Source organism: Carettochelys insculpta, chromosome 5, assembly GCF_033958435.1.
Source record: "Carettochelys insculpta isolate YL-2023 chromosome 5, ASM3395843v1, whole genome shotgun sequence".
Classification (NCBI taxonomy): domain Eukaryota; kingdom Metazoa; phylum Chordata; order Testudines; family Carettochelyidae; genus Carettochelys; species Carettochelys insculpta.
The window spans coordinates 74,466,423-74,480,592 of NC_134141.1; the positions used below are offsets into that span (position 1 = coordinate 74,466,423).

General features: G+C 39.3%; 1 long non-coding RNA gene across 1 annotated transcript in view; it reads right to left on the minus strand.

The window, feature by feature from the left end:
• LOC142013651 (uncharacterized) overlaps positions 1-12,410 on the minus strand; it is a 72,964-nt gene extending 60,554 nt beyond the window's left edge. Inside the window, exon 1 of the long non-coding RNA XR_012645746.1 lies at positions 12,344-12,410. This is a non-coding gene — a long non-coding RNA (uncharacterized LOC142013651). The remainder of the gene's footprint in view (positions 1-12,343) is intronic.
• Positions 12,411-14,170: the final 1,760 nt, after the last annotated feature.

Here is a 14,170-nt window from a genome sequence, read left to right on the forward strand (position 1 = left end):
AATATAAACAAAGCCTACTCCAGGAACCTGTCCATTTTCCAAAGATTAACCATTTTCCTTAGCCGGTAATCATTTCGCCATTCTTCATGCTTCTGCATAATTTGCAGATTATGTCTGTATGATGCAATTGTAAGTACATAGACGAACCCAAATTTTTTCTGTTCAGGGAGAACACTATGCAAGGAACTTCCTCACAAGCATGTGTCCCTGTACAGGTGCTATCCAGAATCCTATCAGACGCATATGTCCTTGTTACTTTTTAGTATTCCCATTACCTTGTGCTTGAATGAGGATGGGACCATGAGACTGGTGGAGTTGCCTGACTTCACAGGGGTGGGAAGAACTCTCCCCAAGGATCATTTTATTACTATGAAACACCTCTGAGAGTCCACAAAGAGTTTTAGCTGGGGAATAACTATATCGCTCCTCTGCAACATCATCACCTGTCCTATAATACGCCAGACAGACACACCTACTAGGACATTGGCTAGCATGCTGTTGGAATTTGTATATATTGTATATATATATATATTAATTAGGTATCATATTCTTGGTAACCACTATATTTTAAAATAAATGCAAAAACAACTTGATCAGTCAGAAAAGATTAGAAACCCCTCCATGTCTCTTGATCAAACGAAGCCAACCAATGAAGAAAAACCCAAGTATCTGAACAGAAGTCTAATGCTAGTCACCCTTGTGAATGGTTTGATAAGTCCTGGGCAAAGAATATCATGCTAAAACTATTGAGACTAGATGCCCATCTTTTTATTCTTCCCAATTTTTTAAAAACAACAATGAAAGAAACATTTCCTGGAAGAAAAATAATTCTGAAATGATGGAGAAACTTAACTAAATATTGCTCACTAAGAACTTGAGTGCCACACAAAACTTGTATCTCTGTATCGATGACATTTCTAATCAAAGTTGCTAAATGCTGATTAGGCTCAGAAGAACATGTCAGCAGAAGCAGCATGAAGCCAAAACAATAACTTATGACTGTGAGTACCTCTGAGGCTGTAGGAGGAATATCCACAACATCAACATAACAAAGCACACAGCTGACTGAAACACACTTCCCACCCAAATCAGAGCCAACGATGGACCATAGGAAACACTCAGGAAAAGATGGAATAAGATAAATATGACAAAACAGATGTAATCCAGAATCTCTTTGCTATTGTGGGATTCTCTCTATACATTAGCAGTAAAACCATGATGCTGTGAATTTAATTTTAACATTAATTTGTCAGCAATGATAAACGTCTGTTTTTTCAAAATAATAAATGAGTTCTCTGTAAGGTTTAAATATGAAACCAAGCAAACACAGTTTCAGTTAAATTTCACTTAAAGACTTTCAGTTAGTTTGAACCCAAACCTCAAAGTGAACTTAATTTTATGTTTAGCCGTGTTGAAGAATTTGAGTTATAACAGATGAAACTTCAGAAGATTTCAGTTCAGCTGGGCATTAGAAAATGTCTGATAGCAGCTCCTGTAGCCCAGTCAGCTTTGGTCCTGGACACAGCAATAACAAGTAATGGGGAGTCTCTGTGTCTCACATAACTTTTGGTTCCCCACATCTCAGCTCTTGTACTTCTGATATAGAGAAAGTGTTGGAGCTAAGACTCTGACTTACAGGCAAGGTCTTTTGGCAGGTTTGAGGATATAGAAGAGGTACGGACTTCACACCTACCCTCAGCTTCTAGCCGGCATCTTATTTGTGTCTTGGTGCTAGTTGAGATTTTCACTCAAACAATCTTGCTGCATAGTTGACCTCTCATTGGGAAAAGTTTTAAAAAAAAGCTCTGGTTTTTGAATGTAACTATATTATTATGCCCATATTACATTTTTTTCTGGGTCCAGATTAATGATTTGTTTAAAACAGTGGCCATTATTTTACAAAGAACAGTGTGAAAAAAGAAAGGTGGCTGACAATGGGTTCATATTATATATTTTATCACAAAATATGCCTCATAAGAAAAATAGTGGTATATTTGGGCTCAGATGCTGTATAAAGTTAACTTGTGTCCAAATTTCTATTTCAGGCAACATGAGACAGCTGAACAAGTAAACCAGGAAAATCAGTATTTGTAATGACTCAACCAACTCACCCTTAGCTATCCCCACCACTACAATGTCCCCTACTGGTTATGTAACTGGTAGAAATACATTTAAGGATGTAATCTGTCCTTTCAGCTAATAATATCAAAATGAACCCTTTTCTTCACTTTACTTGGACCTCTAACCTTTAAAGGTGAGTTAGACAGCTGCAGAAAACCTGATCTCATTTTCTGCCCCTGGCAAGATTTTTTCAAGTTCATCTTCTTTTTTCCCTTCTCTCAAAATCTGATGAAAAATGAAATGTCATGAAAACAGGCTCTCGGGCTAGAAAACCTCTGTCTGTCTTTGTGACAGATGTCAGTTTGAAAGGTTTCAGGTCACCTGTCAGAAGTATGTCAGTATGATCCATACAAACATCTACTCAACCTCTAACACTAACATTGAGTTCTGCTTTTTAAAATACCCCTTGAAAAAAGAGAATCAAATGATTTCAAGTCACTGCCTTTTCCCCTTTCTTTTAACTCTGATTAATGAGCCAACTCTTAGGAAAAAAAAAAAAGGCTTTAAAAAAGGACAGCTTGACCTTTATGTGCCCCTGGCAGTGAACCAATCAGCATTCTCGTAATCCAAACACAGATGCCTGGAGCTAAACAAATCCCATACTTGTGAACAAGAATTCAGTTTGCTGTCAAAATACAGTGACGAGCAGCACAGTGCTACTTTTAAACAAAATAGCCTGAATTAAATTAAATTTAAAATGTTTTTGATTAATAAGATACGTAATGGAAGAAACATCAGCAATAGAATGGTTCAGTAATGATATTAAGAAGTGGGCTGCATATATTTAAAATACAGTACAGTATCTCATCTATATACATATATATATACCTAATTCCCTAATATTTTATGCCACCAGGAACACTGACTACATTATGCTGTAACTCTGTATTTTGTAATGATAATTAAAGTGGGTGCATGTTGTCCTGGAGTTGGTTTTGTGACGGAGTATTTACATTAGCTCTCACAATTTCGTTCCATGCCTTTAAAAATTGATCTTCTACAGTGGTGCAAAAGTTAAGTGCACAGTCAAAGAGAAAGTACCAGATATATGATTCTTTTAAAAACATGCTAAATTAAAGTCTTTAAGTAATCTACAATGGACTACGGTATACTACCATTCTTTTTTTCTGAAGTGTCCCATATAAATACTATTAGGTTCTAGATGGAAATGGCCTATTTTTGGACATTTCTTAAAAATTCATAGTTTATAATACAGACAAACAAAATTTGGGTAAGGAAATTTTTACTATATTGAAAGATCACAGAATTGAACTTCTATTATATTTGATATGTACTTTTGCACTAGTCTTAAATACTGGATAAAATGTATACTTTAGTTCATATTGTAATTAGATGAGAAACATGAGGTGCTTCTTCCTCTAAATTCTCTCTTCATTTACATGCTCTTCAAGCACATTGTCCTCATTTTTACATGTATCCAATCTATGATGATTTCTGTCATATTGCTTGTCAAGCATTTACAATCGTATGGCTTACTCTGCCAAATGTACAACTATGCTACATCAAATTTCACCATCTTGCTTTTAAATCGTTAGCTAGGCAACTATTCTGGAGTCTCATAGTTAACTTCATTAACGCTTGCAATCTGCTAAGCTACATGGAATCAAAGAGTTACAGTTCTTCATAAAATAAGTGTAGTTTTAGATTGCCCTAAAGAGAACAGTTGAAGAGAGGACTAGCCAGCTAGAACTACCAGGAATGTTTAGACCAAAATGACCACAAACATCCTGAAATACTTTACAATGTCTGAACTCTCAGTGAGTCATGCTTACTTTTTTTTTTTTTTTTAAATGTTAGCTCGTTCTCCCCCATTCCTGTCTGTAGAAAATTAACATTATTTGTTTGAACACAGCCATACAGAAATTTGGTTATAAGGGAAATACTGGTTACTTCACAACACTGATGGGAACTGGTGCTTCCAGGAGAAAAGCCCAGCTGCACCAGTTCTCTCACTAGAGTGGACATGGACAGTTTGGACTGCAGCCAGGTTGGACTGTTGCTTGAATGAAGAATGCTTTAACTCTGAGTTCAACCTTGCAAATAAAGATAGACCATTTCAACAAATAAAATTCTCCATGTTTACAAAATTTGGATATAAAAATGATTAGAGATTTTCTGGCTCATGTTCTCATAATCTTGAGTTCTGTGAATAAACTGATCATTTTATTCTCACCAAATACTCCAGAAAGTTACAGGCTACAAATATTTAGACACATGATAAACCATTCAGTGTAACTTTCCTGCCTTTAGTTTTTCTTCTATACTTAGGTTGTGACACCCTGCACCTCTGAATAAGAACAAGAATGGAAAGATTTTCACACTGCCTGTGACACAGTAAACCCTTTTAGGAACTAATAAATTAATTATATCTCCACAAGAAGGCTATCACTCACCTCCTTTATTTTGCATTGGCAGTTTCATCTGGCCAGCCAGCCAGATACTGAGAGAGCATTATTGCAGATTACGATCAGAAATTCTGAAGCAGTGATTTGTGTCACATTGGAATAGCACATTAGCATTGCCACAAACAGTCTTTCCCTTGTAGAATAGTGCTTTGATGTTCCAGCCCCTAGGTAGAATATTAGGAAACAACCGAAACCAAAATAAAAAAGGAAGCGGGAAAGGGAGGTTTAACCAGCTATGATTGTGAAGACAGATTTTCCCAGCTGAAATTAATAAATCTGAGCAGCACTAAAATTAATTACTCTGTAGTTGTAAGCAGGCAGCGGATTTATGGTAAATGACAGAATGTTTGCAAATTTTCCTGACTACTCGATTAGAAAATGCACCAAGAAGAGGCATCAGTCGAGCATGCATTATTTAAGTGGTTGGTGTCTGGCGACAATCTGGAAGCTGCAATTGTTGTGCTTGCCCGTAGGAAAATTCACACTTTCTGAGAGAAATTCTTTCACCTTTGTGTGCCCACAGCATGGATCTTTTCTCATGGCAGCTGTAGGATACACTGTAGCTCCATGACCTGGAAAATGTGGGACAACTGACACAAGGTGACCCTTGAATGCTGGGGTAGGCCCAATTAATTTAAAATTTTGCTTGGCCTTGTCTCTTCCAATTTTCTAAATCCTCTGGAAAAATGATTAATGCGTACACTGCCAATGCGAAAATATTTTTGACCCTATTAAAGTCGACCAAGGGTAAACCAAGTGTAGGCTGGCATTGCATCAAACTAGCTTTATTAAATTTGATTGGAGGTTTGTAAGAGGAAGAGACAGACAAGGACATTATTTTGCACAGCAACTCCCTTTTAAATGAAAATATTAGGAGGAACAAAAAGTACTCATTTGATTTGTTATTGGGTAGTTTTGAATTTAGCAAAATCATATGAAGTGTTTTTTTTTCCCTTCATTCTTTCTTTCTCCAACATCATTAAAATTACTTCTTTTATTGATAGGTAAGTGAGAACCAATCAAACCTGGATTTCCTTCTCCTGTTATTACACACTTCCCTATTCTGTCAGCTATGGTGTTCAATGAGTTAATTCTGCTCCCTGTCCACATCCAAGTCCAAGCAAGAAATATACTAAGTTGTGTTGTGGGCTTTCTCCTGGTCAGTATGTTTGCACAGATTAACACATGGTTACTCCCCAGAACTCTGTTGTTCTAAGGAAAGAAATTCCAGCCTAGAGATTTACCTTCAGGAAACAAAAACTCACAAAGTTCCATTTACTGGAGTACATACTATATTGGGATACTCTTACAATCTAATTTTATGTAAGGAAGATATTCATAATGTAATAATCGTGAAGACTGTTTTTCTTCTTCACTGTGGTTTACCATAAGCCACAAAAAATATATTTAAATACTATCATAATGGTGACAAACAATAAAAAGGGACGTTCAAAGTTCTCAGTGATTTTCGGCTGTGTTAGTAGTGTAGTTATGAAAGGTGCCATATGGACTGCTCTAATAACTCTATTCAGTCACAGAATAGGTGCAGCAAAATCGCACGTAGTTGTAACCGTCCATCTTCTGAGGATCAAACTGCCTTGAGAAATGACAACTTTCTCCTGTGACAGTCTGGAAGAGTGACAATTGGGAATGGTATTTTAAGTGTGACGTGGAACCTTGTCTGCTAGAAACTATCTCCTTTCACAGGGGCCAGTAAATAGGCATCAAATGTTATCACCATCAGTTTGGATTGGACTCGGATGAGCTAAAGGAGAGAGGTTTACCACAACCCAGTGACTGTCCCAAAATATCAAAATTATGGTCTTCAGTAGTATACATGGTGATGTCTAGTCTCAGACTTTATATATAGCTTGAAAGGGTGAAAATTTTCTGCAAAAAATGAAGGTTCGAGGTAACCACCACATTTAAGATTCACAAAAGAACTTTAGGCTGCATCTACACTATGAGATAAAGTTGAATTTCAAGGAGTTAGCTAGATATTACAATGTCACTGTCTTCACTGTAAACACCATTAGCTAGAATTCGTGAGCCCTAATACCGATAATAAAATGTCGATATTACCAGATGGGTATAGCATCAATTTTGTATTTAAAGTTTTGAATAAAGGCTAGTATGGAAGCCCCATTCTTTAATTCAAATTTATTATTCTCCAGATGTGTCTCATATGTATCCCACAAAGCTACGCAGTGACTCTCCACGTGTGGCCTCTTCCTTCTCTGCCGCTCTCCTTTCAGGTGTGCAGGAAGGTGGTCACAGGAAGTCCGTAAATTTTTGATTGTATTAGAATTTGAATTCTGCAGCACCCAGGCCTAAAATCTATAGGTCCAGCTGATGGAACTGGTCAGGGTGGACAGGGCTGATAGCACAGCTGCCTGCCACTAAACCAATGTGCACAGAGGACACGTAGCACAGGAACCTGAGGGCTGAATTCTGTTACTGGGTGCTCTGACTTCTGGGACAGTGCTTTGCAATCTGGGATTCTAACAGGAAACACCCACAAGCAAACGAGACTGGGATAGGTACCCACAATGCATTGCTCACTGTTGATCTTGCATAGGGCAATGGGGACATGGAAACTCAACATGGAAAAATGGTGGGTTGAATTTCAAGGTTTGTGGACACAAATTCAAAAGCACAAGAACGAGGTTAAAAATTGAATTTATCTCATCGTGTAGGTGCAGTCCGAGTGTGGTCATAAGAAGTGTTGCTGCACTTAATGTGGGTGGGGATGAAGACTTAGTTACAGCACTCACATGGGAGACCCAGGAATCAGATCCACCATTCCACTGAGATTTTAAAAGGTTATTATCCTTAGTGTAACAGCTTTAATGGGAGAGCCTGAAGGAGCCCCATGAAGGCTGCCTGTAGTCCGGTAGTTAGGGCACTCATTTGGGAAGCGGTAGATTCCACTTCCAAATTCCTTCTTCCTCTGAGGAGGCGAACTGGGGATCTCTAGTAGCCCAGATAAGTACCCCAACTACTGGGCTAAAAGTTATGAAGGAGGTCTTCCTTCTGTACTCCCACCTATTTTTTGTAAGCTTGTCTATAACATCCCACTCCAGCAGGTGAGCACTGAACTACTTGGCTACTGGATCAGTCTCCCCAGGTGAGTTAAGCAGAGCAACACGTAGCTTCATCTGGTTCCTGCATTGCTCTGGGCTTACACGAGAGGGTGGCATTTCAGGTTTCAGAAGGAGGGGCCAGTGGGGCTGACAGACATGCCAGGCTGCATGGAGGAGGCCTGGCTCCCTGCCCCAAGCTGGCAGAGTAGCAGTGTGTGCGTGTGTGGCTGGGCTCCCTGCTTCTCTCTAGGGTGAGTGAGTGTGGGGCTGGGCTTCCTCTTGCCTTAGTGAGAGGCATAGTGTGTGCGTGGCTGGGCTCCATCCTTCCTCAGTGTGAGTTTGTGTGTCTGGGCTGGGGATCTCCCTTTCCCTTTGAGTGTGTGTGTGTATGTATGTGGCTAAGCTGCCCCCTTCTTGCTGGGGTGTTTGTATATGTGTGACTGGGCTCTCCCCTTCCCTCTGGCGGTGTGTGTGCACACTTCTGCTTCAAAAACACTTCCATTAGCAACTGATCGGTATGGTGCCATGGTGGTAACATCTGAACAAGCATACATGACTTCTGTATTGGTGTGCAAGACAAAACTCACGCCATTCATGGATGAAAAATCTTAGTGGGAACAGTGCCCCACTCCACAGGCCCCTCAACCTGCCCCCTACTCTATCCCTCTGCCCTTAATCCCGCTTTCCATCCAACACTGAAATTTCTTACATGCACTGTTTTATCTCAGTGGGCCCCCCATGTGGGTGATAGGTTGTGATAGTACACTACATCTACATCTACACTTGCATTGCTCTTTCAAAAGAGGAATGCAAATGAGGGAAATCGCAAATGCAAATGAAATGCTGATTTACATATCTCACACTTAATTTGCATAATTTCTTTTCAAAAGAGATTCTTTTGAAAGAAATAAAGCAGCGTAGATGGGCCTCTTTTGAAAATAAACCCTGTCTTCGAAAGAATCCTTCTTCCTGAAACAAAATAGGAAAAAAGGTTCTTTCAAAGATGGGTTTTATTTTCAAGAAAGCCCCATCTACGCTGCTTTTTTCCTTTTGAAAGAATCTGTTTCGAAAAGAGATTATGCAAATGAGTGTGATATGTAAATCAGCACTTCATTAGCATTTTCAATTTCCCTCATTTGCATTCCCCGTTCAAAAGAGGAATGTAAGCATAGATATAGTCTGCCTGTAAGAAATTTGTTACTTTCCTCCCTGGTTATGAATAAATACAAAGGATTGGAAGGCAGTTCCAATCCTACTGTTTCTCTAAAGATTTGTGAGCATGAACATCACCTCCAGGACACTCACTATGTGTTCTCAAGTTTGAGAGACTCTGCTACTCTCAGAAATATTAAAAAGTGTACAGGAGCTAAGATTACTTACCAGTTGGAGGAGATATAGTACAGGAGACACACAGCTATAAAATGGCTGGCTATTTAGAGCAAGGATTTGTTGTTTCTGCACAGTAGCTAGTACCAAAAGTGTTGTGGGAAAAGAGTGCTTAGAATTCAAAAACTAAAAAAAAAGTTTGCTATCCTGCTGAGGAATCAACATTTGTGTGTAACAGCCTGGGCCCTACATGGTAATCTGACCCAGCTGATTGTAAAGGAAATAGTTTCTCAGACAAGTATGAAGTGGAACCAATGGATGAATAGATGCCTTGTGCTGGGGTACTGTCATTCCCCCCTAAAATTGGAGAGTTGGGAAAAAAGAGGAAAGTTTTAAGTGTAATTTAAACAAGGTTTGTGGCACGACAGCATGTTTGTTTCATGACAGCAGGGAAAGATCCTAGTAGTTGGTCATTCTTTAGTTCTACTGCTCTTACATTGAAACATTCCTAGGTATAGAGCAAAGAATAGCCAGCCCAAGGTGGAAGGGGAAGGGGGTTGTGGAGAGAAAGGAGAGAGAAGATTGAAGTAGCTTTTCAATCAGGCCATGTCTACATGGTGCTCCACCCAGTGCTGCTGCTGGCAGAGCTATGCAAAATGAGCTTCTTGGGATTGCAAATGTCATGCCATCTGCATACTCCTGAAGCTCATTACCATAGCCACACGAGAGTTCAGCATTGGCAGAAGGGGGTGCCAACACTGCAGAGGCTGTGTGGACATGTCTCTTCTGGCTAACCCCTCCCCCCAGCCCTCCGTCACCAGTCCTCTATGTCTCAAACGTTTGAGGCCTAAGGGACTGGTGACAGAAGGGGGTTTAGCCAGCAGAGGCCTGTCCACACAGCCTCTGCAGTGCCTGCACCCCCTCCTGCCAATGTTGAACTCTCGTGGGGCTATGGTAATGAGCTTCGGGAGTAAGCAAACGGCATGCCACTTGCAGTCCCAAGAAGCTCATTTTGCATAGCTCTGCTGGCAGCGGCACTGGGTTGAGCGCCATGTCGACCCAGCCTCAGAGCAGATGGGAGCAGGTGGGAGTGAGGAAGAAGCCTCAGAGAAACAGGAGAGCCAGAGATGCATAAATAAAAATGTCCTACATTCCTCACACTCCTGGGCAGAGGAGAGGCAAGAGCCAATGTCCTGCAGAGATATGGTTCTTGCTACCCTCCTGTCACCAGTGATGCACCTGCTTACATGGCTGGATGCACAGCATGGGGGTGCAGAGACAGACATCAAACTACGTTTTTTACTGCAAAAAATGGGCACTGAGGAATTTTAGGCACCTTAATGCTCAGATGCAGCTCAGCAGGGGCTTTGTGAATCCCAGTAAGATCTAGTTCTAGGATTTAAGCATCCAAAGTTAGATGGTTAAGTGCTTTTGTGAATCTAGCATTTTGTCTCCATTTCAGAAAATGCGAAAAAGTTTAAAAAAAATGGAATCCTTTTGTTTTGATATTTTAAAAATACTTGTTTTCAATTTTTCAATTCAAAATAACTGTTCATTGAAGACAATTTTGAAATATTATTAAAATGATAAATAGCTTAAAAGCTTTTTTATAAAAAATATGGTTTTGGGTCAAAATAAATATTTTTATTGATTACACACTATTTTCCCTCCCAATATTCTGTGTAACTAAAAATTAAAAAAAAAAATCTAGCTGTGCCGAAATACATTAAAATATTGTTTTGGCACTGCCAGTGAACAGTACAATTAATCACTCATGTCTATTTACAATGTATGCTTTATGATGCTGTTTATAGAGCAAAGGAAATTTAAGACGAATTGTGTGACATCGAGAACTGGATCCAAATGTGAAGTTCCTCCAAAGTATGAGGTGTTCAGATTAGGAATTCTGGGTGGAGCCAACTGTAGAATTCAGCTAGAGTTGCAAAATTAGGATTTCAATAAAAAGCTGTGATTTCCTAAAATCTGGGACTTTCTGGATATAGACTTCTGCCCCATCTTTACTTTGGGATAGTTATTTTCATATATATACATTTTAAATAATTTGACTGATTGCTAGTCTCAGATCAGTTTAAGTTAGAAGTAACTCTACGAAAGTTATCCGAACTACAGTTCAAGACTGTTACAGAAGAGTGTAGGAGAAAGGGCAGGATAACTGACAAGGTCTAACAAATAAAATACAAATAGTATACTTGAAAAGGATTGATTACATTGCATATAATGAAAGTAACATGAGTTTTCCCTGCAAGGTTTTAATTTATTAATTTTCTTGAACTAAATATTGTAAAAATAGATTTTAAGATGGTTTAAAACATATAACCACATTATTATAGATTCATACACAGAAATTTGAAATATTCATTAAATTTAATAAAAAGGGAATGTGCTTAAAGTACTGAGTGCCAAAGTAACCATTTTCAGAGGGCAGCTGTGCTGTGGTATTTAATTTTGATAGAACAACGAAAGTTATTTAACCATACTATAGAATAATTGATTACTACAGTAGCAAAACTTGATTTTTGAAAGGAATGTGGTGCGGTGAGGTGTTACATGAATACCATAATGAGCTAACTTTGAGCTAATCTTTTTCAATGATATAAACAAGACGGACCTGATTTTGGTTGTATCAAGGAAGAATAGATAAAGAAATAAACTGGATTCAAATTTTGTATTTCAAGTTTCCATGCAGGGGTAAAAATACGTTCTGCTGAATTTAAACTCGTAACAAACAGGGAGGTATTTGAAAATGCTGACTCAACCTGAACCAGAGCAACACTAGCAGGCACCACTGTTATACTTGAATTATTTCATAGTTTGCAACAGTATGGAGTTGGTAACATCTACAATAAATTAGTCTTTCCGGCACATAATGGACAGCCTACAGCATATTTGTGAGAATAGCAGACTCAAGAACAAAACCACATTATTTACATGATTCTGAGCTACTTTTAATACTCAAACTTCAAAGATGAGTTCAACAAAAGGTGAGATGACTTGTAAAGTGTGCAAGTCTAATTTTCTAAAGAAATACAGACAGATTTTAAAATGGCTAAATAGATTTCATTTTCTTATTTTCTCACTTCCATTTTATTTATTTGCTTTATATATTTATAAGATGCCTATCACTTTGATATTTAAGTAAGAAGCATTTTAGTCAAACTCTCATTAAGTTTTTACATTATTAATTGAAAAGAGAGAGAGACCAAAACTTGTAAATGGTCCCAACAAAATATTTTACTCACTTCTCATTAGAAATCTGAACCTCTGATTACAGTACAACATCTGTGCTGAATGTTTTGCAAATGTTGTCTTGGTGATACATAGGAAGTAAATTGTGCTGTCATGCATAAGTTCTGGGTTTGGACTGACCTCGAGACTCCCACTCCTTCAATGTTTATCAGGCCTTGTATGTAAAGGCACCATCTCTCCCCTTCTTCTTTACTGCCTTTTCTGCAGACCTCAAACTCTCTCTGTGTGAACAGGGAGTGGTCTGAACAACCAATCCCTCTATGAGCTTTTGCTGCTGTTCAGTAACAACCTAATTGGCTGCTTGCCACTTCCTGCATGATGGGAGGCAGGGCATAGTAAGTGCTTCCCTGTTGGCGTAGAGAGAACTTGCAAGAGGAGTAGGATAACATTTCACTGACCCAGTCTGAAATCATGGGAGCCCCTCACTCAGGATAGCTGCCTTCAACTTACAGGCACCCAGTGTGTGCAGAAGAGCGAGAAGCTGCTCACTGATGGGAAAGAACACAGGGTGAGACACAATGTAAGCTTGGCATGTGTGTGGTGGGGGTATCTCAGCATGAAGTTAAATAGGGGATATACTAACAATTTGCTCTTGAAAGCTTAGCATTGTAACTGACCCCTTCTTGTTCCCTCTAGGTCTGGCCCCAGACAAGCAGCAGTGCACAGAAACTGATTATCGTTGGTAACCACAAAAATCAAATCACAGTCCAAAGGGTAAGTGCTGTAAGTTGTCTACCAACTAATGCTACATGGACATTAAACTCTCAGTGGATCAGCCTTGGAGTGACACACACAAAGGTCACAAAATAAATGAGGAACTTTACTCCTGCCTGGTTAGAAACACATGAACTAATTCAGTAAGGACTACAATAAATGAATTAAGTGGAAGTCACACGAGTCCAAAGGGCAGAACCAAAACAGTCAGTCAGTAGCAATGAGGCTTTTTGTTCTAGATGAACCTAAATCCTTACAACCCTGCCCCACACATCTCTTTTGAGCAGACATATCTGGAGGTCTAATTTCTTCTCACACTGGAATTATTAAATGTCTAGGGTTGAGGTCTTCTTTCTTAGTCTTGTTACTGCTAAGAGTATCCCTTTCCTGAAGTCAAAGACTGCTTACCCAGGCCAGGCTCAAGCCTTTCCTCATTTGAGCCAGGTTCTAGGTGCCTCCTCCCTTGTTTCCCTTAATATCAAAGAAGCATCTTGGTCATCATACAGTCCTATCTTTAGTTCCCCACGACCAACCAAAACATTTTGAGGATGGAAGGAACTCAGCTGTCCACCAGAATGTCAGTCTTTTTCTGAGACACCAGGTGGGTGAGGTTGGGGAGAAAAAGGGCTTTCAAACTGCCACAGAACCCTGCAAACTTTGCTCTCTGGCTATGTCTCTACTACAGAGATCTTTTGAAATAAGCCCTTCTTCAAAGAGTATGCCCACACATGAAAAAGTGGATCAATAGAGTGATCTGCTCTTTCGAAGGAGAACATCCAAACAGCTCCTGCGCTTTTAAAAGAACGGGCCAGAGATAGAAAGATGAGGTGACATGAGGACTGCTCTTTCGAAAGAAGGGCCCTGAGGAGTGTTTACACACGTTTTCTTTGGAAAGAAGATTTCGAAAGAAGGTCCTCTTCCTAAAATGGGACAGGAAGAGTGCTTTTGAAAGGAGTGCCATGTTCTTTCAATTTACTTTTGAAGGATTGCTTTTTGTGTCTAGATGCTCTGCAGGATCTTTCTAATGAGCCCCCTTCTTTCGAAAAATCTTTCAAAAGAACTTGCTAGTGTAGACACAGCCTCTCTGGTAAGTTTCAAATCAATAGCAGCTCAGTTCCCTTCTGGAGAGATGGCAACAGCCCTTTCAATAGGGAAATCAATGTATGAATTGGCAGGCAGAAAGGGTTGAGAAAACACCCTAATAGTTTGTTCAGGTAAGTATAGTGTCAGTTT